Here is a 26,258-nt window from a genome sequence, read left to right on the forward strand (position 1 = left end):
GGTCGGGGGCAGGATTTTATAACCCCGACTGATGTCATTTTTGGTTGGTTTGGCAACAAACTAAACCACACATTTCCAAAGATGGAAAATGGTTTGTCTCTTCCTTGGCTCCAAGATCCAGTAGCAATTTAATTTCATTATGTCTGCAGTTTAATATTGCTATCTTTCCAGTTTGCCATGTTGAAAATTGCTATGTTTGACTTTACCTTACTGCGAAGAAAGAGGAAATGACGATCAGCCTGCCATGATATTTAGGTCATCAGCCTTTATGCTGTGACCCGCGAATTAAACAGCTGCTTTCACGGATGCCGCGTCCCGGGTAAATCTCGGACATTAAACTAAGACGCGACCCGGTTAATGTCTGTGTCATCTCCGTGTCAGTCGATCCGGGAAATTGCTTTCAGACATAAGGGCTACTCGTTTAAATCCCAGGAATTAACCAGAGTTCAGCATACGTTTGAAAGTGGCCCAAGTGTATTACCTCCTCATATGTTGCAAGATTAGTCATATTGAACTTGCAACGGTACTTACAATTAGGTAGCATATATATTCAATCCTGATTTTGTGTCACCATTTCCTTTGTTCTTTCTTTCTGTCCCACGATACCCTCTTCTTTCCTGTGCATTTTCTGAATGGAGAATACAGTATAATCAACCACAAGGGGAGTACACTAAACTGCCATGTAACACATTAAAACTGTTTCAGCCTTTAAAGACACTCAGATTTCCCATTCTCCATGTCTAAGCAGCTGAACAGGACAGGTGGTAAAAAAATCTGTTCATTATCCGTACTGCTTATCCTCACAAAGGTAGTGGGTGTGCTCGAGCCCATCCCAGCTGACTATGGGCAGGAGACATTGTACACCATAACTGGTTGCCACCTAATTGCATAGCTCATAGTATAGGAAATGCTTGCCAAGGAAAAACTAGAGTGTTCGACCGACATAACATGCATGGTTTGCGGATATGGAAGGAAGCCATGAGTATCTGGAGTTCCTTGGTATGCACTTTTATTTCAAATGTGCTACTAATAACTGAATCCCATTGGTTAAAGGAAACAATACAGTATTTCTTAATTCTGCTCTGTGGCTACCGCTGGATCCATGGTGACTTTTCCAAACATGCTTGAGTCTTTATCACTCAGCATATTGTCTGTTAGGCCTGTACCCTCATGCACAGGTTCTCTTGAAATGTTATCATAATTCAGGCTTCGCATTGCAAATATTTCAGAAATTTGTTTATTTCAAGGGATTACTCTATGAACTCTATGCACAGCGCCTTTGGTTTAGTTTTGGATGCTTGTTTCTCTTTCAGCCAGCATTCCTTTACTGTTGACCCACAGGCCTCCTGGGGTGAAGCTACCCACTCGTCCAGCTTCTTCTCCCCAGGTAGTCTCTATCCTCTCTGGGTTCCCAGAGCAATGATTAACTCTGGTTCTGATCAATGCTTTTGCTGACTCCGATTCATCACTTGAGCCTTGCAACTGCCATGTAAAGGAAGCGTCACCTCTCTACTACTCATGACGGAGCATACCCGCTCCATCATTTACACAACGAGGCACATGCACATACACACAAGGGGTGTCTAAAATACTCTAATAGCTACACATGGAAATGCCAGGTAATCTAGGTTTTATACATAGTTAATAACCGCTCCAGATTTAATTATTGTGGGTCCATCTTCTAGGTGCTGTTGTGTACACGTCTTGTTCCTGCAGCTTCGTCCACCCTCTGCTCCCTCTTGCCCAATATTGAATGGTCAGCCATGATTTTATTTTTACAATGAGCTCTTTAATTTTCGATAACATAGAGAAGTTGAGATAAGTACTGTGTAGGGGACAAAACAAAGGAGGAATCAGAAGAAAGATTGACATCACTCGTCACCCACTGGTGCTTTACCTTGACAGCAGGGGAAACCCTGGTTTCCTGAAGATGACAGTGAGTACAATGGCTATGTGTTCCGTCAGCACATCCTTCTCACACGGCTAGTTAATGATTCTGCAGCCGCTGCCGACATGGAGAGAGGGATGAACTGAGGAGGAGGTAGAAGGGCTCCTTCTTTAAAGGTGTCATTACAGCAAGATTAAGAAGGATGGTGTGTTTTTTTCATATTAATTGCCATCAATCTAATATCTTCATACTCCGACAACAGTTTTTGTTGATGAAGCAAATCAAAAAGTACACATGCAGTATGTACGAGCCGAGCAGTAAACCATACTTTGGATTAATATAAAGTAGTCATAAAGCAAATATGACACTGTAGGTAAAGTAGTAATTTTTTAATGAAATCTGAGTTTCATACATTTTTTGACCCAAATGGTGTGTCACAATAGTTCTCGGGACTCGTATCACAAAAGACATACCGTTTTTTTTAAACCTAAACACAAAACTTCAAATGTTCTCAATCGAAGTGATCCTTCAGGGGTCCAGCACATTTTCCTAGCCTTTCCTAGTTTTACCTTTTACCATCTTTCCATAAAGCATTTTTCCACTACATTCCTCGTTTTTTACAAGGTTAAATATCCTGTTAAACAACTCGCCAGGATTACACCATAAAAAAAATAATAAAAAAAAGTTAACTGTATTTTTACCTCAAAGGACTGTCACAAAGTACATGTGTAAGTCTGACGGTGGGACATCACAGCACTTTTTATCTTGTACTTCCCCGTGTCCAATGTTGTCACTGTGGGAGTCAGGCATGCTGACTACTGAGCCAACAGCGCAGTTTAGCTTCAGCTGCCAATTTACTTTTTTAGGTTATCAGAGTGTAATGCTGTCCTGAACCTCTGCACACACAGCACCTGCATCAAACTGCCTATAATAGCTCAGTAGTTAGCACATTTGACTGTCAAGATGACAATATTTATTTTTGCCCCCATGATTTTCAGTTTAATTTTACAAAAATCTACAGTAATATTTGTGGTTGCAAAAGCACGTTACAAATTTTACGTTTTTTTTTTTTTTTTTTACGGTTTTCCATATTTTAACAGTAAAATTCTGGCAACCACACCTGCCAGTATTTTACCGTAAATTTATTATTATTTTTTTTTAATTACTTAATATACAGTATACAGTACATATACTTAGCATAATAAATTTATAGTGTAAATCTATCACCATGTACGTTCTTGTCTGATGGAAAGCAAAAATGTTTTTATTTTAAATCGAAAACTCAAAGGCATGTGAAAATACAGTAAAGCTACAGTAAAAGAGTGAAGCGTAGCTGGTGGTTTCACATTTCCTCTCTTAGGAACTGCACAGCATGAGTTAGTTAAAGTATTAACCCACTGCGGCTTAACAATATTGCGAACTGGTGGGTAGAAACAGGAGGGATCAAAGTTATCATGTCAAGGAAAAAGGTGCCTTTCACTCAGCCTATACAGCCTGTCCACTCCATCTTAACCAGTCCATTGAGAGGACCCACCCGGAGCAGCGCTCAAGACACTCCCATCCTCCCACTCCTCATTCTCCGCTTATTTTGTCAGTCCCCCCTTTAATTGCACCCTCTACCTACTTTTCTGCACTCTTCCTTCAGTTACTAACTAATCATCAATTTTCCCCTCTCTCCCCCTATTCCTGCGCACTTCACCCCCTCCTTTATCTGTCCTCCATCTCGCCATCTGTCACCTGGCGGAATAATCACATCCACATTTGATACGTCTGGTTAGGTGAGTCATAAAAAGTTTATGCTTGTGATGCTGGAGCCTCATTTATTTTCTACTAATGTAGCTGTATGGAGTGGGACGAGAGGAGGATAAGAGTGCAAGAGGTTGGGACCCAGAGGGAGGCCACCGCATTAAGAGTTCATTACCCATCTATATGCTCTGTCCCACACTTTTAATGCTACAAGTTTTTTTTTATGCTTTATGGTCTTGATGAGGCAATAGCTTTCTGTATTTAAGTGTTCCATAGCCACTAAGAGTTCAAGATGCTTATAGCACAGGACGTAGTTACCATTCTCTAACCACAAAACTATTGGCTTTAGCCCTAATGCTTGCTTCTCCACTGTTTACTTTGCATTTATGTCCATGCATTGGCTTTCAGAAGCATTATATAGTATTGAATGCAATTAGAAGACTAATAATTAAATAAATATATGAATAAATAAAACCATCCTATAGTTTCTTGATCGGTCAGTATATTATCATTGCTATAATAATTGCAATTAAGATTTAGCTCTTTTTGTGACATAACTACAACACTTTGAAATCTGTCGTTATTTTAATCAAGTTGTCATACCCACCTAAATTCCAGTGGAAGTATTTGCACCATTAGCAAGCGTCTAGTAGCTCCATGGGTTCCATTTGCGAGAAAAATAGTTGGTTTCAGGAACATACCAATCTGTTACCAAGATAAGACTTTTTCTGCCATAGCAGAGGAACTACTTAAGTCCAACTATGGATGATTAGACATATTTGGAAAGACTGAGTATTCAAAGTTTGTGTGTCCCAATGATCCTAGGATGTTATCTTTGGGTTTGTGCCCCTAGAAGGGTCACCCATGGCAAATATGTCCTAGGTGAGGGACCACACAAAGAATACCTCATAAGACCACTTATGATGAGCAATAACACTGAACTTTGTTTTCCCACGTCCGGAGACGGGTCACCAAGGTCCTTCTTTGGAGCCTGGCTTGGAGGTGGGGCTCAGTGGCAAACGCCTTGTGGCTTGGCCTGCACCCATTGGGCCCAGCTGGGCACAACCTGAAGAGACAATGTGGGTTCCCTTCCCATGGGTTCACCACCTGTGGGAGGGGACAAAGAGGTCAGATGCACAGGTAATTGGCTGCAGCCAAAGGAGGAGTCCTTGGCAGTCCGATCCACAGCTGCATAAGCTGTCTCTCGAGATGTGGAATGTCACTTCTCTGGTTGGGAAGGAGCCCGACCTAGTGTGTGAGGTTGAGAACTTCCAACTTGGCGTAGTCGGGCTCATCTCCACGCACAGCTAGGGCTATAGTACAACTCCTCTCTGTTGGGGGTTGGACACTCTTTCACTCTGGAGTTGCTCATGGTGAGAGGCGATGAGCAGGTCTGGGCATACTTACTCCCCCCCACCCCCCAGACTCGGTGTCTGTATATTGGGGTTCACCCTGGTAGATGTGAGAGTAGCCTCGCTCCGCCTTCTAGTGGGGGAATGGGTTCTGACTGTTGTTTGTGCTTATGCACCAAACAGCACTCAGAGTACCCACCCTTTTTGGGGTCCTTGGAGGGCGGGGTGGCACAGTGCTCCTTCTGAAGACTCCCTGGTTCTGCTGGGGGACTTTAATACACATCTGGGCAATGACAGCGAGACCTGGAGGAGTATGATTGGGAGAAACAGCCCCCCGATCAGAACCAGAGCAGTGTTCTATTGTTGGACTTCTGCTCTCGTCACGAATTGTCAATAATGAACAATATGTTGAAGCATATGGGTGTCCATGTGTGTACTAAGACACGACAACCTAGGCCGCAGTTCAATGATTGACTTTGTAGTCGTGTCATCGGACTTTCCGCCACATGCCTTGGACATTTGGGTGAAAAGAGGGACGAAGCTGTCAACCAATCACCACCTTGTGGTGAGTTGGCTCCGATGGTGGAAAAAAGATTCCGGTTCTGCCCGGTAGCCCCAAACCTTTTGTCAGGGTCTGCTGGCAAAGTCCCTGTCAGAAGGAGCATCAACTACCATGTTGGGGAGGTGGGGGACACTGAGTCTGAGTGGACCATGTTCTGCGCCTTTATTGCCAAGGCAGCCGACAGGAGCTGCGTCTGCAAGGTGCTTGGTGCCTGTCGTGGCAGCAATCCCAGAACCTGCTGATAGACACCAGTGATGAGAGTTGCCATTAAGCTGAGTCCTATTGTGTTTGTTTGGCCTGCGGGACTCAAGAAGCAACTGATGGGTACCAGCTTGAAAAGCAGTGGGCTCTGGTGGTAACTGAGGCAAAAACCCAGGCATTGGAGGAGTTCGGTGAGACAACGGAGTACGACTTTGGGACGGTTTCAAAGAAATTTTGGTCCACCATCCAGCGTCTCAGGAGAGGAACGCAGAGCACAACCAACACTGTGTGGATGGGGCCTGCTGACCTCGACTAGGGATGTTGGGAGTCGGTGGCTTCAGTACTTTGAAGACCTCCTAAACTCCACCAACATGCCTTCCCATGGGGAACCAGAGCCCGAGGGGCTCTGAGGCAGGTCCTCCTATCTCTGGGGTTGAAGTCACTATGGTGATTAAAAAGCTTCTCGGTGGCAAGGCCCCGGGCATGGATGAGATCCACCAGGAGTTTCTAAAGGCTCTGGATGTTGTGGGGTTGTCTTGTTTTATGTGCCTCTGCTAAATTGCATAGACATCGGGGACAGTGCCTCTCTGGATTGACAGATTAAAGTTGTTGTCCCCCCTTTTTAATAAGGAGTAACGGAACGTGTGTTCCAATTTTTCACACTTCTCAGCCTACCTGGGAATGTGTTTCAGTGGCACTTGAGAGGAGGGTCCATCGGGAAGTCAAATCTCAGATTCAGGCAGAGTGGTGTGTTTCTTACCCAAGCTGCAGAACAGTGGGTCAGTTTTATACCATTCGACTGTGTCCCCCGGGGAGTCCTTGTGGGGGGTTCCCGGTTAGCCTAGGAAGCCTTAGGATTCCCCGGCAGCGCCCAATGAAGTAAATTGGGAGAGGGAAATCTGGGCGTCAGGGAAGTCTGCTGTCCTTACGACTCAACTTCGGATAAGCGGGATAAAATGGATGGATGGATGAATGGATGGAAATTTAAATTTTGCCATGACATGGCTCTCTGCTGCTTCACTCGCACTGACAAAGCTTGCCAGAAGCTTTGTCAGACGTCATCAAAAAATTTATAGATGAATAGGACGTCAAGTGATGCTATATGCTGCTAAAAAAGAACAAATTTAAAAGGATGAGTATTCATTGTTTACTACGACAAGAGTATGCAATGCTAGTGCGAATTAGCTTTAGTTTTCAACCAGCAATCAAAGGACTTTATTAGAGCTGAAACGAATACTCGAGCAACTCGAGTAACTGGAGTTTAAAAACTGATCCGAGTAATTTTATTTTCCTCGGGAATCGTTTAATTTTGCCAGCTCTAAGCATCACGTTTTGCCCGGACTCCTTTTAATGTGGGACAACGCGCTGACTTCACGTGCGTAGAGGAAGAAGCTATAAAAAAATACCTTACCGCAGCCGACAGCCGCTACAAACTGTGCCAACGTTGCTAAAAACTACGCCCGCATGTCGCTACGGTCGTAGCAGCCTAGCAGTTAGCGTCTGATGTCTGAGGTTTTTGAGGAGGACGCAATGTGTGTTAATTTGGTTGAAGATATTTTTAATCAATCAAATACTTCTGTGTCTCACTGCTTCAATATCCTATAGTAAGATATTGACACACGCGACTTAGAGTCAGATGCAGGGTATGTTTTCTTTTCCCGTTAGATTTCGTGGAATTTGGGCAGTGCGTCTTACACTGAGGTAGGCTCTGTAGTGCGTATTGGGGCTATCAAATTTGATGTAGGGTGTGCGGGAAAAGGTTTTGCAAAGATGATATATGCATTTAATAGTTAATTTAGGCAAGTCCTGGTAATATGGCATTTGGAACGATGACATTTTCCTGAGACCGGAAATGACTGAGCAGCTTTTCACAGCACGGACATTTTCGTGCAATTACAAAAACAAATGCTGGAAATGTCTGTCTGTCTGTCTGTCTGTCTGTCTAATCTGCAATGATTTTAATATATATATGTATATATATATATATATAAGTTCAACCTTATTAAATGATAGTCAAAAATATCCATCTTTTTCACAATGTTTGAATTATATGAGACACACCTGAACATTTGAAGTCTAATAAACTTGCCCAACCCAAACTACTTCTAGCAAACATCAAATGTGATTTTGTGAGGAAAGCCTTCCATTATGGGAACATGCAGATGGTCTATGGGCATGTGTTAGTGCAGGAGGAGGGGGCTGCGAGGGAAACTACCCAGAGGCAGAGATAGTGATAGATTGGCCTGGGAGAACTGCGATGCAGATCCACTCATCAAGATTGATGTTCTGCCATTGTGCTTTAAGTGCAATTAAATTGCCCCCTGTGTTAAAAGGCCCAGCCGATAACATGGCTGAGGATGAGATTACGCTACATTTCCCTTGCGTTTTCCTCCACCTGCCGATCCCTGCCGCACCTCTCTGGCCTCCGTCAGAGTTTTCCTGGCATACCTGATGTACACGAAGCTTGGGCTTTTTCCACAAAGGCGGTAAAGTAGTTTATAAATCAATGCACCCTAAAAGTTGTAATCACTTTCTGGTTCTTGCCATACCACAGAATTGATTAGTTGTACATTAGTGCATGTTTAATGTGTAATAATGTATGGTGATTACTAAGAGATGCAGAGAGGAAGTTAAATGTCTTTGTGAACATTTTGAACGTAATGTAAGGCTGCAGATTTGACAAGCTTGTCGATCAGTCATAAAGTAATCATCTGACATCAGTACATGAACAGATAAATGTTGGTTTTCGCTGAACAAGCAGAACTTGGACATATAGTAACAACAAGAAATGCCTCAGTTTAAATCCCCCTTTGACAGACTGCAGTTTATTACGTACTCATTTCCCTGCTAAATGAAAATATTTGCAATCATTCAAATTAAATGTCGATCACAGTCCAATCCATCTTTCTGTCTCAGTCTCTGTGTTGCCTCAAGCGTCGCCTACCTCTGTCAGTGTCAAGTTGTTAACCTTGTGTCAACAGTGGCACATGGGGTATTTGGCCATACTTGATTGATGGGTCTTGGTGGACTTGTCCCACACAAACATATTCTGCATGTCAGCTGAGAGTGTTGCAACACGCGTGTGTCAAAGACTCCACCTACACACGCAGGCTACTACTCGCAAGTCCGCCTGTGATCGGGTCTCTTGTTCTCTCCATGACAAGACATTTGGGCCCAAATGGGTGGAGCTCTGACCCCATTTTCACAATGCCAATGAAAAACAGATTCACTATAACACCCCCCCTCCCAGCAAATGGCAAAATTGACCCATGTCCTTCGCATCGGTGCATTTTGTACTGAAGGCGTGACACCTTGTCCCCTAAGATATGGTCAAATTAACTGCAAGAGCACTACAAGGGAAACAGGCAGTAATCAAGATCAAGATAGTTTGCCTTCTGCAAACTAACATGATTTGATTTCTTTTGTCACAATCTTCATTTGCTAAACTTTTACCTAACTTGATGAGTATTTGCTATTGTTTTATGATGTGGAAGTATTGCAATAAAAATGATAGCAAATGTTTCTTCAGCACCAGCGGCTTCTGCATCTGTGATGAATTATGCATTGATTATAAAAACGTATACATAAAATTGGTTTATTATATGGGGCATTTTCATTTAAATTTATTAATAGCAATGAAGACAACTGATTTTTTTTTTCTTCACCATATTTCAAAGAGACTTATTTAATTGTGGGTAAATGTCATAGTAAAACAGCTTTTCTCGATGTCCTATTTTCATGATTGCAATTGCCATTTCACGATGATTTCAAGATTATTTTAATTTTAAGGCCACAATAGCGAAAATTAATCACGGGACAAACACATGTACACAACTTTCACGGCAGTCCAACAGAAAGAAAAAAATATAAACAACACAATTTCTGAAATTAATATGAGAAAATTATAAACAATGATAACTTTTTTTGATGAAGTACAACTTTTTCCTATATTAAAACAAAATCTGCAGTGAATTTTAAAAGCTAAATTAAATTGATTAGTTTTAAAACTCCCTTAAACCATCAGTAATTGAAAATGTCATTTTCCATTTTAGCTTTAAAAACAATGAATACTTTATTCAATAATCAATCTTATCTCTACTTGAATACTGCCACTGCATTATTGACTGAACACACAGACAGAGCAAAAGTGGGAAAGACAAAAGTGGGTAATGGAAGTTAGGTAAATAGAGGCATAGCCATCATGTCAGTTGCACAATTTACACTTTGAGCAAAAAATGTGTGAATAATTCTAAATGCTCACCATTGGAGTCATTATAAATTCTCAATATAGGCAGTGACATGTTCCACTATTCATCCAGAAAAGTTTCAAATATTAGGCAACTGTCCTCAGGCTGGATATACTCAGTAAGATATTAACAGCATTTTGATTGAATGTCATTATTTATGACAGCATGGTGGATGGTTATAAATTAAATCTGAGCAATGGCCTTCTTGTCTATACATTCTAATGAACTCCCCGTCCCTTAATATTTGTTGTTTGTTTGTTTGTTTTGTGGTGGGTGCTGTACTCCTGATTCCCCCCACATCCCAGAAATATGCAGTATTTATTGCGGACCTTAAAGTACCTATGACAGCAAAAAGCATGTTTATTTCATATTCCACGTGGTATTTTATGCTCCTGAATTAAATGGACTGCTTGGATGTGTGTGGAAGCCATCGATATACAGTATATATTCAATTTTTTGATCCCACGCCATGAAAATGAGTCACTTCCTGATTTTACGAAAAATGCAAATTTAACCTCAGTGGGATAAACATCTTCAATATACAGCCAATACTACAGGATATAAAACGACTGCGGATCCAGCTGATTTCGCCGATTGTTTCGTTTATTTTTCACATCACGCTAGTTAGCCCAGTGTGCTGCAGGCTTTTGTTGCACCAGGGAGAGGCGTATGAGCCTTTTTGGGTTTCAAAACGTTCCCATTCACTGCTGATAATGGCCAAAACAAGTCCGACAACTGTGGGACCATTGTGAGGTGAGTAAGCTACAGGACATGTTTTATATTAAGTCAATAGTGGGATCATTGCACACGTTTTAATAAGGAGGCGGCTTGCATTTTGTGGGTGAACTGAAAATACTCCCTGTCCACCGAGAAGGCCACACGGCCGAGGACCAGCGGCTTGTCCCACACCATGGTCGCCGGCCGATGAAGGCATGCCCGGCGAGTATGCACTTTCCTCGGCTTGGCCACGAGGAATACCACGCTCCGACATTGACGGTATTGTCCACCGAGAATGGGATATTTTGGGCGTTTATTCCCGGCGACGAGCACTTCCGGGGCCACACAACCTCCTACTTGTTATTGCATTGTTATTGTTTGTCATAAAAAAAATAAATAAATGAAAAGCTGTACCCTATGCTACAACCATACGGTTTAGGACAGAGATGGCATCAGTGCATGGCTGATCTCTTGTCAATAACATGATTTCCTGCAGCATCATTAGTCATCAGTGCTGCGTCATGTCACTCCACACATCTGCTAGCCATCTCTCTCTGTTCCTATTTTGTTCATTTTTCTCTTTCTTACCAACAATATCTGGATAGTGTGGATATGTGCAGCTTTTGGGCGGGGGGGGGGGGGGGGGGGGGGTCCTGTGGACAACTTAAAAAGGACGAGTGTGTTGCATGTCTAGCCTAGGTGAGTGAGTTTAGCTACGTACCATGTGTTCTTTTTTGTCTTTTTCAAAGGGGGTTGTCATAATGTGTCGTCCACTCTGGCTCAGAGGGTCAGATTAACAAGAAGCCTGGTTCCCTCTCTGCAGCGGTCCCCTCACAGTGCACAATGACAGGAGCGATCCATCACTCGTGTCTCTAACGTGGTGGGGGTCAGTAGGGGTGGAGGCAATGGGTCTGGCTGATGGAGGGTTACGGAGAACAGGATAGGTCTAGTTAAACTTTAACCAGCTCTCTTCCTACACACTAAAGCTCAATTCAGCAAAGATTGTGGGATGCAGGGAGATTCTGATGTCTCGTCAACAAAGATACGTGACCCGTCGCCCACTTGGACCCCCTTTCGCCCACTCACAGCCCGCTTCGTTGCCTATCAATATGGTGAAACACCAAACTTTAGGGCCATTGCATGGGAAGGAAGAAACTTTTGTGCTTTTCTATGTCAATATGTTTATACTGTAAACGAAGCAAATAGGCATTTGTACACATCATACAAAACTTGGTAAATGTACAAACCATCATATTATTTCCATCTGCCTCACCTCGGTACTTTCATACACTGTGTCGACACTTTTACAATAGCCATTGCCACTGGATCAATAGCAATAGCCGTGCTTGTGATTGCAGAAGGGTTAGTCCCGGGGCACGTCATGGTTATGGCATGAAAAATGATGGCCAGCCTTTGATAGTCATTTAATACACAGTTGCACGCTTTGATAGAATTTGGCAAAGCTCTTTCCCCAGTGAGTTAACAATGCGTTCTGAAAATCATATTTCCATGCCGGCCCGTTCAATCTTTGGCCCTGACTCCAGGAAAAACTGCAGTGACAAATGGGATGTGAGCGCACCCTGGGTGGCTGTGAGTCACGTCAGGTGTGGAGCAGGTTGGAGGTGTTAACCCAATGTGTTCCTGTTCACTGGTCCAATCAACTCCATTGATTGAGCCAATGATTGAGAGGGTCTTACCTTTCTTTTATGATACCAGCAGGAGGAGGTGAGGGCTGCTGTAAGAAGAAAATACATAAAGCCTAAGATTTGCTGTTGATTCACTCACAATGTCTACGCAGTTACAGTATTTTTAGTTAAAGGTTAGATATTTGCCGAAGTGACAAGTAAGTACTGTAGGTTTTTTAATGTTCCGCGGGTCTATAAGAGGGGCTCCAGTGGCAGTATGATTGAATTAGATTTGATGAGATGACTTGACTGTCCACGCACACTTAATAATGCAGTGATTTCTGCCCATTTGACTTGGGGAGATTGAATGAGTGAAAGCAGGCCGCGTATGTGCTAATGGGGAAGTTAAAAAAAAAAAAAAGGGGGGGGGGGATTATACACTTCTGGCTAGCAGAGGAAAGAGGTGAGAGGTTTGAGGCTTAAAAGGGGGGAGCTGGGGAGATGTCCATTTGTACAAACCTAAGAATCTGTCATGTGTCGGGTCACGTTTTCTTCGCTGAAGTGCTGAGGTGCTTTTGACAGCTACGACTTTCTCTCCTTCAACCGTGCGGCAAATGACATTACCGAAATTGTGTTTATGGGGTTGCCTAGGCTCAGAACTCCTGGGAAAATGGCAGGGTCACAACAAAAATGATGGGCCGTGACAGGGAACCAACCGAGACATGTCAAAAAATAAAATAAAATAAAAATGAAAATAAAAATGCATAAACATTTGAATTATTACATGGTTTTATGTTATCACACCAAAATATACAACACTCACCTGGAAAAGAATGAGTAGAGATTTCCCAAATCTGCATAGATCGACTGCTCTGTTGAAAATTCTCTACTTCCAGTCTCTTTGGGAACAGACTTCTAAATATTTCAGCACTAGAAATTAACTGGAGTCTCAGGGGGGCAATCCTGAAACCGATTGCCCTAGCCTTGCATTTATGACTCTGTAGTCTAGATTTGCCTTGTTGAGGCCAATGGCCCCCAACATACCCGTCCACATCTTCATGACCATCACTAACAAGAACCCAGGGAGCACCTGAACTGAAACTCCTTAGTAGAGTACAATTACAAGCTAAAGGCGGGACTTTGTGTTGGTATATGTATGTGATTCCCCTTTTAGAGCGCCCTATCAATCTTTAATGAGTGTTTGAATATTAACTGGATTTGTAGAAGCAGACTGTCGACCCCCATGAGTGTAAACTGGGGCCCAGGCTATCAGAAGGATGCAGAAAAGGTGACTGATCTGGAAGGTGTGTGTGTTGTCTCGTAGATGGTGGGGTTTGAATAGTGATTGCATGTAAAAAGTGGTCATTGTCAATTGCAATTACAATCATTCACCATGGAAAGGACAATCAGGGAGATTGTAGTCTGAGCACCCTCCCCTGAAGCCCAAACTATATTACAATGGAGCAAATAAAACGGCATCACCGGTTTAGCTCAGAAATACAGAGGGACCTTTGAATTTGTGAACCTAAACCTCAGTTGGTACATAATGGTAATCAATCACAGAAAAACCTAAACAGAACTCGATTCTTGAAATAAGCCTGGAGCATTTCGATGGCCCTGCACCAGGACTGTAGTGACTGACTGACCCCCTGCTAAGCCTCTTCTTTGTTACTGTGCTGCTTACTACTGATTAATGGTTGTAGTTTTGTGATCAGAAACTCAGACGTGGACGAGGTCCTAGTCTAGTAGACTGAGACGGATAAGCGATTGATGCTTGACCCCTATGGCAAGACCTCTGGGGTGCGGTAAGCCCAGGAGGCTTGGGGATAACGGCACCCTCTCATTTGTTTTGCTAGGGAACGTGCTTATGGCTACTTAAAGGAAATTGATTTGATTGTTCCAGAAACGCATGTTTGAACAACCTTGGCATTTTTATTAGCGATTTGTCTTTCAGGACACAGCAAAAAAATTTATGCCCACATTGAGCATTAGGAGAGTGGGCGCCTGACGTTTTTTGTGTGTGTTTAGGTGTGTAAATATTAATAATAAGTGTGCATGTCCGCCCGAATGTGTGCAAGGGGTAGGTCATGATGAGCAATGGACTGAAGGTGCACTTTAACTGAGTGCCAATCATATGGTATTAACACAGAAAGACTTAAAGTGCATAACGGAACAGAAAGGCTCTCCACCTGACGAATGTTTAAACATGAGTGACTCAAAAATTAATGACTCAAGGGATATTGCTTTTCTTTTTATGATTAAACGTTACCAATGAACAACGTCAATTTAGGTTACCTCACTTACATCCAGGCCCTGGCTTTCCTGCTGTTTGTTTGTACTCCATTTGCTTGTTTTTTCCCCCGTTAGTTCAGCTTCCTTTCACATTCCAAACACAGATTTGTTTTGATTTGAAGACTCGAACCGTGAACAGCACATTACCCCAACTATTGTGCAAAGTCAGCTCAACTAGGTTCCAGATCACCCACAAGCAAAGTAGAAGTAGTATTGAAAATGAATAAATGAAATGAAGCCATGTACAAAAGAGGTTACGGTTCAAGTAGCCACGCATATTCTGTTCTTCCCTGTCCAAATACATGTCACTGAAGTTTTTTCCATTGAATTTATTTTTAGAAGTTCAATTATGTGTCATAATGTGACAGTTATTCTGTTTTATCACTGGAAATGCTCACATAGCTGGCACTCCAATTTTTGCTCTAGGTTTGTCTCGCATTCACACCTTCACTATTATCATCAATTCGAGAAGGATTGTTGAAACTAGAATACAGTAAAGTACCTGGCTTTCTAAGCCAAAAATATGAAAAACATTGTATCATATAATGCATCACGAAATGCTTGGTGGGATCCTTGAGACAGTGAGTAGCAAAGAAATAGCCGTAATTGAGTTATGCAAATAGCAGAATTACCTATTGATTTGTAATTCATTTACTTTGAGACACACGATCACAATTGTCGGAGTGACTCGGCCACCTTGCAGTCCCCCTTAATGAAGACAAATCAAATTCATCCGTCCATTCTTTATCTTGCAGCTCATCCATCAGTCTCATTGCATCACAGCTGACATAACCGATGTATTTGTGTGTTTTCTCTCTCTCTCTCTCTCTCTCTCTCCCTCTCTCTCTCTCTCTCTCTCTCTCTCTCTCTCTCTCTCTCTCTCTCTCTCTCTCTCTCTCTCTCTCGCTCTATTTGTACATGTGTGAGTGTACAAACTTGACCTAGCAACCTCAACCAATCTTGGAGCAAGGTGCAAATCGAGTCAGACATGAAAATGATGGACACCGAAGGACAGCGCGATGAACACATGCTCACGTTTACAGGCACAAAGGTTATACACAAAGTCTGTTCGAGTTAATGTCGCTCAGCAACTTTATTATGGATGTACTTGGTCGCTATTCATTTAAATGCAGTATTGATTTTACTCTTCCTGCTGGTAAAACGAAGTGTGTGTTTGTCTTAATGATGGACTGTGTGCAATTACATACGCACACGTTTGTGAGTGGACGCAAGGATCTGTTTAAATCGGAGTGTATGTTAATATGTAGGGAAAGGGAGAGTTATTTGGTCGTCCCCAAAGGCTAAGGTTCTTTTCTCTCTCAGGCAATACTAGTAGAAGCATAGTGTCCATTATCCCGGAGAAAGACAAATTTAAAAAAAAATGCATTGGGCCTGTTCCCTCAGCAATATTATGTCTTGGTATTAAACTGAGTGCCTGTGTAACACTGTCAACTCACAGTTTTCTCATATACACTCCACATGCGTCATATTTATCTTTCTTGCATATTGACAGTGGTCTTTATGAGGTGAGATTGATCTCATCAACTTGAAAGCGGTTTGTAAAGCCTCAGATGTGTTGAATCCATAAGTTCGTGAATGCTGCCTTAATGGAAACCAAACACAACTTGAATACTAATAAGGCATGACACCATAACCCGCAGCCTTCCACCTGATACCTCCGTGATCTCTTTAAACACTCTTTAATGGCCATGTTAGTGTTATACAAGACGCTCATTAGACACTTTAATTGGTTTGGATGATGTTGATTGGTCCAATGTTAGTGCAGCGGTTTGCGGAGTTAGGCTCAGCCTCTGTTGGTGACTAATGTGGTCATAGGGGATGTTATGTCCCGTCTGAATGGCTGATTTTGAAAAGCAGAGAGTGGGGATCGCATTGCGCCAAAATGAGGTCATACTGTTAAAATGCAGGCTCTGCCGACAACGGAGCTAATGAAGGGTCGGCATGCACTAATCAGAAAGGCAATCTTTAAAATGTTGCAGCACCTACCACAGCTGAAATCACCCTGGACTTGGGGAGAATTTGGAGTGTTCAATCAGCCTACAACGCATGTTTTGGGGATGTTGGAGAAAGCAGGAGTGCAATCCCTAGCTCCTTTCTTCTCGTGTGGAGTTTGCAGGAGTTTTTGGGATCTCTGTTTTTTTCCCACATCCCAAAAGGATGCATGACTGAATTCTCTGTAGGTGTTAATCTGAATAAAAAATATCTTTTGTCTATATGTCCCCAGTGATTGGCTAGCAGCCAGTTCCCTGAACTTAATTGAGATGTAGCCCACCCCATTTATGAACTTACACAAAATAAAGGAGGTTATTACCCTTTGATTTTAACAATGTCTATTTTTGAGACCATGAATGGTATGTTTATACTTTGTTTTTATTTCTTATATTTATTTATTATAACATTGTTATTATTATTACTATTAGTATCATTATTTAACGTGTAATAAATTGCATTTGACATTGTTTCCCTCGACTCCACTTAGCTGTTTTGCACAATTTGAAGAAAATCTGTGATTGGCTGCCAACCAGTTATACCGTAGGTAACCAGGGTGTACACTGCATACCACCCATAGTCAGCTGGGATACACTACAGCACCCCTGTGACCACTGTGACATTCAGAGGTACAGAAGCTACAGAATCTGTCCTACCGAACTGTCGAGAAGTTAAAATGACTTTATTTCCACCAATAGGGTCTGTCAATAGACACTTGGACAGGGCACATAGCATCAAGTTAACATCAACATTAAATAAAGTGGCACCATGCTGCACTTCCTTCTCAGCACTGTATGTTACAGTATTCCCTGCCTTGATAGGTTAATTGCAGAGGGCACCTTTTTGTAGATATGTATGTAAAAGAGTGACAAAATGCTTGTTCTTCTTCACAGTGTAAAAACTTAGACAACTGGAGAAATGGTCATGTTTATGGGATGCCATAAAAGCCGTGAACGTGCTGTGTAGCCCAGTCTTATCTCTGCCTACTCATTGGTCCTTCCCAACCTGGCACACTAATTTTGATTGATTTGGGTCTGGACATGCACACTTGGCAGGCCCTGACTGTTCTTCATAACCAGTCATGGCTAAATGGTTTAAAAGCATTGATTTGCCTGAATTACAACAGGGCATCAGACCTCTCAACTGTCTTTGCAAGAGTGTGAATTGGTAAATGTGGAGGGTAAAGACAAACCTCACCTCCACATATCATAACACTTGGCCCTCCTCTTCGTTTATAGCACTGCCTGCCCAGACACCACCCCCTCCCTCATCATCTCCATCTCATCGATTTGCCCCATAAAAGGTGTTTAATTCAATCAAGAGGAAAGAGAGTGCCTGTTTTCTGGGTCCCTGTCGATAGCTGTATAATCAGTTTGAGTGGGCCAAGACCTCCTCCCATCTCTCTCTCTCTCTCTCTCTCTCTCTCTCTCTCTCTCTCTCTCTCGCTCTCGCTCTCTCACACACACACATACCCCCCCCCCCGCCCCCCCCACACACACACAAATTTTTTCCACCGGGCTACGCAGTTCATTATGAGCTTACCATTGAATGCTTTAGAAAAGTAAACCATCATCTCATATAGTATTTTAGTGTTTATTGTAGTTTAGTGATTTTAGTGTGTCTTGTTCCAACGTTTAAAAGGGAAGTTTACAATTACTTTATTCAATGCCAAGTCTTGTTCAGAAAAAGACAACCCCTCGAGGGGTTTGGGTGTTTTCACACCTGTCCAGTTTCGAGCATTGTACTGAAACAAACCTTTCGATCGATTCCTTTATTCGGTGTGAACACAACTCCCGCATTCAGATGCGGAACAAAGCCAAGTGCGACCAGATGAAGTGGTCACAGTTTGCTTCCATTCAAGCTCGTCAGTGTATTTATATATTTACAGTGAGAACAGAACTTAGGCATCTCTGTCTCTCTGTATATACAGTATATATATATATACAGTGGGGAAAATAAGTATTTAGTCAACCACCAATTGTGCAAGTTCTCCTACTTGAAAAGATTAGAGAGGCCTGTAATTGTCAACATGGGTAAACCTCAACCATAAGAGACAGAATGTGGGGAAAAAAAACAGAAAATCACATTGTTTGATTTTTAAAGAATTTATTTCCAAATTGCAGTGGAAAATAAATATTTGGTCACCTACAAATAAGCAAAATTTCTGGCTGTCAAAGAGGTCTAACTTCTTCTAACAAGGTCTAACGAGGCTCCACTCGTTACCTGTATTAATGGCACCTGTTTTAACTCATTATCGGTATAAAAGACACCTGTCCACATCTCAGTCAGTCACACTCAAACTCCACTATGGCCAAGACCAAAGAGGTGTCGAAGGACACCAGAGACAAAATTGTAGATCTGCACCAGGCTGGGAAGACTGAATCTGCAATAGGTAGAACGCTTGGTGTAAAGAAATCAACTGTGGGAGCAATTATTAGAAAATGGAAGACATACAAGACCACTGATAATCTCCCTCGATCCGGGGCTCCAAGCAAGATCTCACCCTGTGGCGTCAAAATGATAACAAGAACGGTGAGCAAAAATCCCAGAGCCAGACGGGGGTACCTAGTGAATGACCTACAGAGAGCTAGGACCACAGTAACAAAGGCTACTATCAGTAACACAATGCGCCGCCAGGGACTCAAATCCTGCACTGCCAGACGTGTCCCCCTTCTGAAGAAAGTACATGTCCAGGCCGGTCTGCGGTTCGCTAGAGAGCATTTGGATGATCCAGAAGAGGACTGGGAGAATGTGTTATGGTCAGATGAAACCAAAATAGAACTTTTTTGTAGAAACATAGGTTCTCGTGTTTGGAGGAGATTGCATACGATGAACACCATACCCACTGTGAAGCATGAGGGTGGAAACATCATGCTTTGGGGCTGTTTTTCTGCAAAGGGACCAGGACGACTGATCTGTGTAAAGGAAAGAATGAATGGGGCCATGTATCGAGAGATTTTGAGTGAAAATCTCCTTCCATCAGCAAGGGCATTGAAGATGAGATGTGGCTGGGTCTTTCAGCATGACAATGATCCCAAACACACAGCCAGGGCAACAAAGGAGTGGCTTCGTAAGAAGCATTTCAAGGTCCTGGAGTGGCCTAGCCATTCTCCAGATCTCAACTCCATAGAAAATCTGTGAGGGGAGTTGAAAGTCCGTGTTGCCCAACGACAGCCCCAAAACATCACTGCTCTGGAGAAGATCAGCATGGAGGAATGGGCCAAAATACCAACAACAGTGTGTGAAAAGCTTGTGCAGAGTTACAGAAAATGTTTGGCCTCCGTTATTGCCATCAAAGGGTACATAACAAAGTATTGAGATGAACTTTTGGTATTGACCAAATACTTATTTTCCACCATGATTTGCAAATAAATTATTTTTAAAAAATCAAACAATGTGATTTTCTTTTTTTTCCCCCACATTCTGTCTCTCAGGGTGGAGGTTTAACCATGTTGACAATTACAGGCCTCTCTAATATTTTCAAGTGGGAGAACATGCACAATTAGTGGTTGACTAAATACTTATTTGCCCCACTGTATATATATATATATATATATATATATATATATATATATATATATATATATATATATATATATATATATATATATATATATATATATACACAATATTCTAATTTCCTGACTGTCTCAGGAAATTAGAATATTGTGTATTCTAATTTCCTGAGACAGTCCTGTATATATACACAGGACTGTCTCAAAAAATTAGAATATTGTGTATTCTAATTTCCTGAGACAGTCCAGTATATATATATATATATATATATATATATATATATATATATATATATATATATATATATATAATGTTTCTCTCCTCCTGCTGTCTGTTTTAGGACTGTCCAAAAATTACAGAACCCTGACAAAAAAACATTCACTAAAAATCAATGGAAACCCATTTACCCTGTACTTATGGGCTCACTCCTGTTGCTTTGTACCTGTAAAAGAATCCCTGAATGCTGAGAGATTTTGTAACAATTACATGCTCCCATCTTCTTGGGAATGATTTTGGGAGGGATCCTTCCTGCTCCACCAGTGCATAAAGAAAGGGCCATAAAGGCATGGATGAGAGACTATGGTGTAGCTGTACTCAACTAGCTTGCTAAGAGTTTTAACATAAACTACAATTTACATCTACACTGTAAGATGAATTCGAGCCAAGATTGAGACCCGAGCCTTGTTGTCCAGCATCAATGTATGATGTCACAAATACACATCTGGAAGATTGGGAGAAACACAGTCCTATACACATTCCTAAACATTGTTGAAAAACATTCCAACAGAATTTCAACTATTATAGCTGTAAGGGATGGCCCGACATTATATAAAACTGTTGTCACTTAAGTTCATATGAGTAAAGGCAGGTGAGCTAATACTTAGAGCAATATTGTGTATCTATAGGTGCTGTGTAACAATCTTTACTTCTGTTCATGCGTGTGGTCGACATGCTACAAAGCACAAGCGCTTAACACGTAACTACCAGACAATAAAGTGAAGCAAACAATAAAAGCTCAGATTCATCAAATTCACACACGGTTATGTGCCCAGTAAATTAAACAATATTTCATAATCACTCTGACAATAAGACAAGAGACAGCAATTTGGGCTAAGAGCTCCTTTGTGCACACACAAACACACGAGCAGGCACACAAGCAGGCACAATTATCAGAGCGGACATGCTCTGGAGACCCAAGACACTCCCCTTGTACCTGCCCAATCAACTGTCTAACAACAGAAATTCACCCAGCCTTCATTTATCTTGTCGGTATACATGTGTGTGTGTGAAGCTAATTACCACCATGAACCATCCCACACACAGATCCAACCCAGACAATGTGGCGCTGTCCAGGGACACCGGAGGTGGGTAATTAGCTTTCCATTATTACAACACACTCACAATAGCTCACACACACACAAATAGTGTAGGCCGTGTTGGGGTTTCATACCTGTACGAATAAGATGCCACTATGTTCATCCTCATTTAACTTTTGGATAGAGCCTGACCACCATCCTAACATCTGAAGATGTGTTTAACTGCATGTTGAGAGGCAAGGCAAGGCAAGGCAAGGCAAATTTATTTATATAGCACAATTCAACACACGGCAATTCAAAGTGCTTTACATCACATGAAGATCATAAAAAACACATTTAAATCAACACAACGTAGAAACGAAGACAAAAGATCACATTTAATCACAGGCCAAATAGTTGCTTTGAATGTCAATGTATTTTAAGCTTTTCGCACTGAGACTTTCTCGCCAGTTGTTTTTTGTTCTGTCAATGCCATTGTGTTTTCTCATAACTTGGTTCTTGTCATATTATCAGTTCCCCCAGATAACTCTCGATTTAAAAAAAAAACAAAAAAAAAAAACAAGTTTGAAGAAACTGGCGGTTAAGGTAGAGTGAAAATATAACATCGTCCAATAATGCCAAGTTGGCCTAAACAGTATAAAATCTCTCCACTGTTCCAGCTGTTATCCAGTAGCATATAATCAAGTCAAAATCCTCAATTCCCATCCAACAGTGCTCCCCTAAAGCAGTTACAAACTTGCCCCACACATGGTCATGGGATCATTTTCTAGCAAGCATCCATCTTCGGGCTGCGATTAATTCTCTTCATTTCCAAGCACAGACCATAAATCCTGGCACACTTAATTAATTTCACAGCCAACACGGGGCTCCTGTAAAGCGGGGATTGTTCTTGCAAAAGCCCATATTAATTATGCTATTTTACAACCATCTCATTGAAGACTGTGTTTCATCTTTCATAATTACATTTCCAACAACAACAGGGGCAACAAAAGGCGTCTCATTACAGATTTGGCGGCACGCTCCCATGCAATAAGTCAATGTTAGTGTGGCGCTTACGATGTGCGGCTGAGGTATTGTGACAACACGCCTCCATGTATTAGTCCGACTTTGATTTTAACTGAGGAGACAATCACAACGCAGTCCTTCGCTGGCCTGCCGGTGTAAATTGTGTTGATGAAGTTAGAGGCGATTATTGTCACGTTGACGCTGTGCTGATCATTACTCTTGTGATGGAGCTCAGCAGGCCGCTGCAGTCGCCTGATGTCCCCCCTCCTGTTCCACCCCCCACTCAACACACAACAGATGCTACGGGTCACGGGACCGACGTGTCTTAATAGAGCTACGATTAAAATGAGCTAATGTGAAGATACTGCTGTTTGTAACTTTTGAAAATGGAGTCACAGCTGGTCTGTGTCACACAGGTCAGGACCCAGTCATGATGGGCGATAACTCCTTGTTAACCAGCGCCTACGCACGCTCTCGGGTTTTCAACCTTCCTCCCACACACACCACGTGTCTAAGCTGAGCCGCTTTAACAAGAACAATACGGACCTGTCGACACAATCAAGGATTGTCATCATCAACTAGTCGGTGGGAAATTTGAATCAGAAATTTTGTCAGATTAGAGCACAGGTGTCAAACTCAAGGCCAACAGGTCAGATATAACCTTCTGATCATTGTATGATCTGTTGTTGAAAAAGAAAAAGCTCAATTGCATTCACCCCGGATGTTTGGCAATGAGGTGCCTATTCACTTATTCATCTTTCCTACGATATTTTTCTAGAACTTTTAGCTTAAAGCGCAAGGGGTTCACTGTACTCAACACCCAAGCAGATATGTCATATGCGGATACCTTGAAGACTATAGGAACTAAAGTATTCATCATTTGCATTGTTATCATAGGGAAAACCCTAAAAGGGAATTTGTGTGGCTGGTAATAAGGCTGGTAATAATGGCTGCCTTACTGACCTGAGAATGCTCCTGCGTCACCTCTGATCAGTGGTGTCAAACTCCTTTCACTTCCCATTTGGTTCCTCACAGTGAAGCAAACGGTGAGAGTCATAAGTCCTCTGACAGCGACCTTGAACATGTGTGTATGTGTGGGGGGGCGTGCATGTTTCCCAGTCTTGTATACGTATGTTATCTAGTTCTCTTTCCTCCACCTCTCTCCTGTCAAGGCCATCGGTGATCAGTGAAGGTTAAAAGTTACAAATCACCCTTCCTCCTGTCCTGCCCTCCAACCATCTCCCCATCCAAACAAAATCTCGCCCCACACCCTCTGTATGCTCCTCCAGACACTGGCCTCCAGGGGCATGAAGCTCATTCATGTGAGGGACTATGGCTTCTCTTGAATCTCCTCTGGGGATCAGAGACAGCAAATGGCAATTACTCCGTAGCTTTAATTGCCACTATAATATTAGAGGGCTGACAGAGACGGATCACCTGGCTAGACCCTGCTATGTTGGTTCTGAAGCGAGATGATCTCAGGATGCATGGTTTGGAGAGAAAGGCAGTAAGCATGTATGCAGCACGAGCATTTTTATCTTGGTTTAATGGTGAAGAGTGTGAGATCCTGACTCAAGTCCCATCAAACACCTTGGGAATGAATAGCATGGAGACTGTGAGCATCCTTGATTTCTCAGCAAACATGACAGACCTTACAAATGAGTTCAAGCCACAAAACCTAACAAGGCCAGGGCTACTAGCACCTCACCGCTCTTGTTTCCTAACTGTGGATACCCTATTAACTTCTACAAGAACAAAATTAACATTTTATTTGAAAAAGCACCTGCCAAAACATGTTCTCCAGCGTTGAGCATTTTACATCATCAAGAAATCATCACTTGTCTTGTAAGTCTTAATACATGCAGTCCTCAAATATTACTTTTCATCAACTAGTAGCCAATAAAACTTTGAAAGTTTAAATAAACTATAATGCATTGTCTTCCTTTGAAGTATTACACGTACATTATTAACTTGTAAAGGGTTACTTCAAAAGACTGCAATTCTGTTACATTGTCTTGTTATTCACTTTCTCCTAAAAAAAGAAAAAAAATGAATTACCATTTAAGTGTAATTTTACATTAATGAATTACCGGTAATCATTTTCCGTACGAATCCTCATTACAGGGGTTGCAAGATGCTGTAGCCCATCCTAGCTGACTGTGGACAATAATGGCACAGCAGAAGGGGACAAACACTTCATACTCACTTTCACCCCAATGGTTAATTCCGAGTTTTCCATGAACCTAGCATACATATTTGGGGGATGCGGGAGTGCCCAGAGAAATCTAATGGGTTTGTTACTACTCATTTAGAGAATGAGTGGCACCTATGTATCACTGGATTCATGAAGGGATGGGTTTCTGTGACTATTTCTGAAACACACCTCCTGAGTTTGGTTTTTCTTTGTTCTCTATGCCAGAGCATAACAAGTGGTCTCTTTGTGATGTGGGAATGGGCTGTCAGTGAAAGTGTGACTCAAACTTATGATTCAAAATTGTGTTAGCTTTGTGTTGGCTTTTCCTCTTTTTGAGCTTTTTGAGGAAAAAACATTTTTAAAAAAAAAAAGCCATGTAATTCTTTATGTTTAAAAACGTACAATACACAAATCAGAAATACAGATGCAGATTTGTTTTAACATGGAAGTGAATATTAATCCAGTTTTGGGGGGGATTGATGACAAAATTCCGATTTCAGTATCCTCACATACTGAATTTGGCAATTCTCAGTTCCTGTATGGAGGTTTAGTCTGGTCTCCATACGGCTTTACCGTATAATAAAGTTCTTGCAGGGATTGTAGGGATATGTGAAGATGTACATACATATTTTGATTTTATGCATGTGCTTGCAGGGGGAAAGGGCAGAGAAGATGGGAGGAGGCATATTAGAGTAACCTAGTGTGAAGCCTAACAAGCAACACAACTGCACTGCCATAATTCAGGTCCTGTAAAGCTGTCAGTGGAATTAAGAGGCCCCCATTATAGGTGCCCGTGCAAGTGCCTCAATGCAAAATATCAGTCTCTTCCCTGGGGCCAGCAGCTCCAGATAATTTTAGCTACTTAGTGAATCATCTTCAAGGCTCAGATGAGGTTACATACATTACATAAAATTCTCAAACTAGGTTCATCTTATTTTCTGCTTTAGGAATTTAGGCATCAATGTCCACATCACAGTCTGAAATCTTTAAGAAGGGGGTGGGGGGAGGAATGATGGATGAAAATATATTACCAAGATGTCCAACCTGAATTATTGGTTTGTCTGTGATAATCCTTATTTGTCTCCTGCTGGCATTAAGACAAAATCTGTCAGTGGGAACAAACAAACGAGGGACTGTTGATGGAATATTGGGGGGAGGGGGGTTAAAGCCCCACCTCATTTCCGAAGCGAGAACATACTTGAAGGGAAACCTCTGCTTTTTTCCCAGATGTGGAAAAAAAAAACTATAAAGCAGAAAACAATAAAAATAGCAGTATGAGTGGACAGGCCCGAGCAGTCCATTACTCAAATCTGCTTTGGGCAGCGTGGTAAAAATGTGCTGCTCACTGCAAAAGCATGCATCACCGCCAGCCCAAAACAAATGGGCTGTCTCCCATGTCTTTACCTCCAATTGTTCAAGCATCGGTGGGGAGAGGTGCGGCCTATCCGAACAACTCAGGCCTATCCCTCTGAGGGACCAGAGACTACTTATGAGGAGATGGGGTAAGAGAGACACCAGATGCATGCTGGCTGACTTTTACATGGCATATGCTTGTCTGAAGGTGTATTGTAATCTAATCAAGTGAGA

The sequence above is a fragment of the Corythoichthys intestinalis genome, chromosome 2 (assembly GCF_030265065.1).
Source record: "Corythoichthys intestinalis isolate RoL2023-P3 chromosome 2, ASM3026506v1, whole genome shotgun sequence".
Classification (NCBI taxonomy): Eukaryota; Metazoa; Chordata; class Actinopteri; order Syngnathiformes; family Syngnathidae; genus Corythoichthys; species Corythoichthys intestinalis.